We start from the raw sequence: 6,000 nt of genomic DNA, 5'->3' as shown, positions 1-6,000 counted from the left end.
GCGGCGTGGGGGGGCGGCGGGCCGCCGCCTGTGGGGGCCTGTGCGCGGCCTGTGTGCGGACCCCGGGGCGCGGGTCCCGGTGGAGCTGCCGGCCTGGCTTGGTGAGCCCAAGGTGACAGCCGGGCGCCGCCATGAGTGGCCCTTGCCGCGAATCCCTCCCGCCGTCCTGCTCCAGGGCCGAAGGGAAGCCTCCGGCAGTCGGTGACCGGGCTGTCGCCGGGCTTGCCCGGGGAGTGGTTTCATCGCCCTGTGTGTGCGGCTGGGCAGCGAGCCTGGGGAGCTGGGCTGCGGGAGGTGGGGGGCACACGGGCGCTGGTACACTCCAGGTTGGGTTCTCATACTTCTAACCCTCCGAGGGGCGAGAGCTGCTGTGATACGCTGCCGCCTTAGCATCCGGAATAGTTCCTTGGCTTTAAAATCATCTGAGCTGGCCCTCGTCAAGCAATTTTCCGCCTTTGCCTCATAGATTGAAAAATGTACCTCATTTGTTGGTGTGTTGGGGTTTTTTTCTCTTGATGATCTGAGGGCTGGAGCCCCTCTGCTGGGAGGACAGGCTGAGAGAGTTGGGGGGGTTCAGCCTGGAGAAGAGAAGGCTCCGGGGAGACCTTAGAGCCCCTTCCAGTCCCTCAAGGGGCTCCAGGAAAGCTGGGGAGAGACTCTGGGTCAGGGAGGGGAGCCATAGGAGGAGGGGGAAGGGTTTGACACTGAAAGAGGGGAGATTGAGATGAGATGTGGGGAAGAACTTCTTTGCTGTGAGGGTGGTGAGAGCCTGGCCCAGGTTGCCCCGAGAAGCTGTGGCTGCCCCATCCCTGGAGGGGTTCAAGGCCAGGTTGGAGGGGGCTTGGAGCAACGTGGGCTGGTGGGAGGTGTCCCTGCCCAGGACAGGGGGGGGACGGGATGGTCTTTAAGGTCCCTTCCCACCCAAACCGTTCTATGATTCTATCTCCTGGTGCTTCGTGAGACACACAGCCTTGTCTTTTCATTCAGCGCTTCAGAACTATATGGTGTTGAAACGCAACAAAACTCAGTGCGCGGGGGGAGCGAAACGGCAATCAGGGTTGAATAATTTCCTGGCTTTGGATAGTTTCTGGTGCCAATTGGAAATTTGTAATAATCGTTAACTTTTGGATGTTGGAGTCTGAACATGAAGTCTCCAGGTCTGCAGTAGCGCTGTGTTTGCAGTGATTTGAGGGTTTTATTGCCATGAGAATACAGCGTGGTTGCGATAACAATGATTTCAATTCTAAAAGGAGAATTGAAAGGTGGGGAAGTATTCTTTCTGCTTTTTCATTGCAGAATGTGTGAGTATTTTAGAATGAAACCTGCACAGGATCAAAAGCCTTGGTTCTGTTTAAAACCCCCCACCAAGACGTGCACACACAATAATTATACAGTAATTTGATGTAAATTCCTAATGGGAGCAGACTGTTCCTACCTTGATATCGCAGGTGGACACGGACTTCAAATGGGAGATGTAGTTCCTTCGATGAAGAGATAGTCTTTGCTTTGCCTCCTTCTGTGTTTCTATCAAGTTAGCACTCAAGACACGTTTTTTTAAACAGTGAAGACCGATGTGACTGAGTGCTAACGTTGCACTTGAATTTAGGTGGGGGTTTTTTTGGAATAGGCAATATTATGTCTGTACCCAACTTTTTTTTTATTTTTAATTATTTTATGAAGTTTAACTTGGACTGTTGGAAGCAGAAACGTAACAGTTCTGGTACAATCAAGGATTCCTGTGCAGTGAACATGCTGGTGGGAGTCCGTACTGCAGCAGCACAGCCAGAACCGTATCTAAGCCCTGTCTTAGCCACTTCTTATTTTTTATATTTAAGCATTGTTCATCGCCCTCTTATACATTTGAGTTTGCAGTGAGCTTGGGGCTCCACATGAGTTCGCAGTCCTAGGCCCATTTTTCCTGTTTGTACTCAAATTTCAAGCTTCAGAATGCTTAGCGGTATGGCATTTTGTGCAAAGGTGGATTAAACTTTCTTCGCAAGTCTTTATTAAATTCACTTTTAATCTGTTTGATCTTAACTTGCCTCTGCTTGAGCCTGAGGTAAATAAAGCTTTTGCAGTATTTTTCATGACTAACAATATGTGATCTTATACAGTAAGTTAGCATTCAGTTTAATGGTCCCGATTCATATAGTTTATGAGGTAATATTTCCTGAGGCTTTAATCAAGCTTTGGATTATGCATTACTTTTTTTTTTTCCCATCCTTAATTTTAATGAAGGGGGCACTGGAAGCGGTGTGTAAATGTTGCTATTTAAATGCATGTTGGCTTCATAACTGTGGATGTGTTGGCGAAGCTCCCTGTGACTGCCCTGCTGCACGCTATAAAATTAAAGTGATGCTTTTTGCTACGAACACAAACATTTTTGGATTAGGTAGTGTTTTATCTTCCACTCCCCCTTTCCCCACTCCCTCCCCCCCCACCCCAGAAAAAAAAAAAAAAGACATCATCTTTACAAAGCTAACTCATTCTAAGTTGCACTTATCCTTAGCTAAAATGATTGAATGCCAAATTGTACTATAACATTATCCATTCAATTCCTCTCTGATGCACTTTGTTCTATTTAGGATATTTTCTCTGTTCTGAAGTATCCTGGAACTATTTATCCAGAGAAAAAGATTAATTTGGCCTTTTATATGAAATGTAACTAACTTTTATTTTGGCAGCTTACTTCCCTCCCCCCCCACCCCAGAAAAAAAAAAAAAAGAAAAAAAAGGATTGAAAATAATAAATAAATAAAAATAGCAGGACTTGCAGGCTCCCACACAACTTTGTGTTGAGAACGGAGAAATTTTCTGTGGCTGTTTCCTACTGAGATTGTGCTGCTTGTTAGAAGTTACAGAGAATTATTTTCATTTCATATCACATTTCTAATCTAGAGCAGCTTTTTAACTAGGCTGTGAATTAGAATAATTTCTGCCGGTAGAGAGGAGGAATTCAGTGAGCTTTCCAAGTCACTTTTGCATGTTTGCTTTTTTGATTTAAAGGTATAGTCCCTGCCGCTTACTCTTGAGTTGCAGCGGGGCAAGAACCAGAAGGTTGGTTGGTTGGGTATTTTTCCATTTTTTAAAAGAGGTTTGGGAGGTTTCTTCTCTCACTTACCCCTTTACAGCCTAACTTCAAGTCTGGGATTGGTGAGACACTCTATCCTCAGGCAAAAGCTTAAGGCTTGAGAAGGGAAGGTGTTGAGAATACTGATCTCTGCCAAAACAAATGGATGAGAGGATCTGCTGTATTCAGGCGAGGGCAGTTCTGAGTCAGGGCCCCAAGGAGCTTCCTTTCAGCTGGCTTGCTTTCCAGTCAGACCTAAGGTCAGAGAGAAGACAGAACTTTTTGTTCTTTGAACTAAAAGGTAATATTTTCTCCTTTCCTTTTTGCTTTCTGTAATTGCTATAAAGACCCTTCCACCCAGCAGGAAAGTTTTCTGCCCCTGCAGACCTGACACTTGACTGAAGGTCACCCTGAAAGTAAGCAGCAATCTACAGCAGAATTTCATGGGGTTGAGCTGAAGCAGACTGCCAGCGTCAGCTTCTCCAAAGCCTGCCAGGAAACCACTGGGACTCTTGGCAATTTTTTTCTTAGGGAAGGATGAAAAAGACTCAAATCTAGTTTGTGTTGATTTTCTCTGGAAAATCCAATCTTAGTTAATCTGCTCCATTGCCTTTTGTTTCAATCTAATTTTCTGGAAATGTTCCCAATCAAGTCCCAGGAGACTCAAGACCAATGATTTTTTTCATTAACCTTTTTTTTTTCAGCTGAAAGCTGGAATCTCCTAATGCAGAGAATAATAGGGCTAGTTATTGTAAACAAATTAAACTCCTATTTTGCTGCGCTACAAATTAACTTTCTAAAGCCCTTCATTTGTTGGTCCTGAAATTAGACTTTTCTGGTTTAGAAGCCGATCTAGAAGCGGGAGGCTGTGATGAAATACTTTCTTTTTGTCCTTCTCCTCTGTTTCTGCAGTATTTAATGCCATCTTCCCACCATAGCTTTTACATGTCATTTCTTCCCCCTGTCTCACCAGTTCATATCTGCACGGGTCCTGTTGATTTCCAGTGGCGCCTGAACCGCCGCGATTGCTAGCTACAGCAATTGCTGGTGTGGAAAGTATGTTAAAGTTTTCTTTTTGCTCTTTCACTCTGCACATATATGATATTAGAAAATCCCACAGTCATTGTTGTACCACAGATGTGATTGTCATTTGTAATCTGTTTAAAAAGTTGTGCGTACAAGTAATCTGTTCACTCTAATGTTTATCTAAATTAATATAACAGACTGTGGTCGCTCTAGATGATGGGTCAAAATGTTGTGAGTGATTGAGCGTCTTCTGTTCTCCCTGGATGTTCAGCACACCCTGATATCAAGCCTGAGAAGCTGGGAGAACACGAGGAAAAGAATAGAGCTGTTTTGCCAGGAAACTCCCAGCAAGTGCAGCAAGTTCTCTCTTGAGACTTTGTGAGTGCTGCTCCACTTAACCAAGCAGCCTTTTCCCACACATGCTCGTTAGTTATCAAGGATTCAAATCTCATTCCTCTGATGAGTGCACAGCTCATTAGTTATCAAGGATTCAAATCTCCTTCCTCTGATGAAGGCACATGAAGTTGGAATATGAGCTTTGTGATATATTTAGCTGATCTTTTGGCTAGCCTGGCTAAGAGAAATCCTGGCAGTCTTGGCTTTTTTTTAAACACTTAATGTGTCTCTTCGTGGGAGGAGTATGTATGGTAAATACCCTTGCAGGCTTTTTTCATGTTAGAGGTAATTCAATTGGACTTGGATTTGTAGGATTAAAAAGTACTTTCGGTCTACCTCCAAGATGCAGTGGGCTTCCTGACCTTATAAGCCTGCTGGCTACCCTGCTCCTTGTGAGCTTGGAAATGCTGCTGTTTGAAAGGCTCAGCCTGATGGAGATGCTTGTCCCTGTGACCCAACCTGCTCCTGGCCTGATTGCTTTCAAACGTTGAACGTACTCAGCGTGTCTGGGAGCTGTGGAGCAGCTCGGTGCCAGCTGGTGCCAGCTGCCTGCCTGGCCACTGGGCAGCTCAGCGGTCCCTGTGGTCTTTTCTGGCTGGGTTCATCCCTGTTGTGTTTGGACGGCAGCTGCACCGTGAGCCAGGGGTCCAATCACAGAATCACATGGGGTTGGCAGGGACCTCTGGAGATCATCCAGTCTAACCCCCTGCCAGAGCAGGGCCACCCAGAGCAGGTCCCACAGGAACGTGTCCAGGTGGGTTTGAATGTCTCCAGAGAAGGAGACTCCACCACCTCCCTGGGCAGCCTCTTCCAGGGCTCTGCCACCCTCACAGCAAAGAAGTTCCTCCTCATGTTTAGGTGGAACTTCTTATATTCAAGTTTGTGCCCATTCCCTCTTGTCCTGTCCCTGGGCACCACTGAAAAAGGACTGGCCCCATCCTCCTGACACCTTCCCTTTAAGTATTTACCAGCATTGGTGACATCCCCCCTCAGTCTTCTCTTCTCCAGACTGAAAAGACCCAAGTCCCTCAGCCTCTCCTCATAAGGGAGATGCTCCAGGCCCCTCATCATCTCTGTAGCCTCTGCTGTCCCCTCTCCAGCAGTTCCCTGTCCTCCTTGAACTGGGGAGCCCAGAACTGGTCCCAGTGCTCCAGATGGGGCCTCCCCAGGGCAGAGCAGAGGAGCAGGATGACCTCCCTCCACCTGCTGCTCACCCTCTTCCTGATGCCCCCCAGGATGCCCTTGGCCTTCTTGGCCACCAGGGCCCATTGCTGGCTCCTGGGCATCGTGTTGTCCACCAGGACTGCCAGGTCTTTCTCCTCAGATCAACCATTTACCGCCTCCATTAACTTTTCCTGCTCTGAAAGGCATTGTACTAAAGAGACTTGACAACTATTGTCACAGCTTGACTGCATTTTCAAGCTCGTATCCTTTTCTTGGGGAAAAAAACCCACTAACAAACGTGGATGGGGCTCAGAGGCAGTGCTCCCAGCAGGAAGATGATCCCAG

This window comes from Calidris pugnax, unplaced genomic scaffold (assembly GCF_001431845.1).
Source record: "Calidris pugnax isolate Ruff unplaced genomic scaffold, ASM143184v1 scaffold135, whole genome shotgun sequence".
NCBI lineage: Eukaryota > Metazoa > Chordata > Aves > Charadriiformes > Scolopacidae > Calidris > Calidris pugnax.
Note: the sequence above shows the minus strand (reverse complement) of the source record.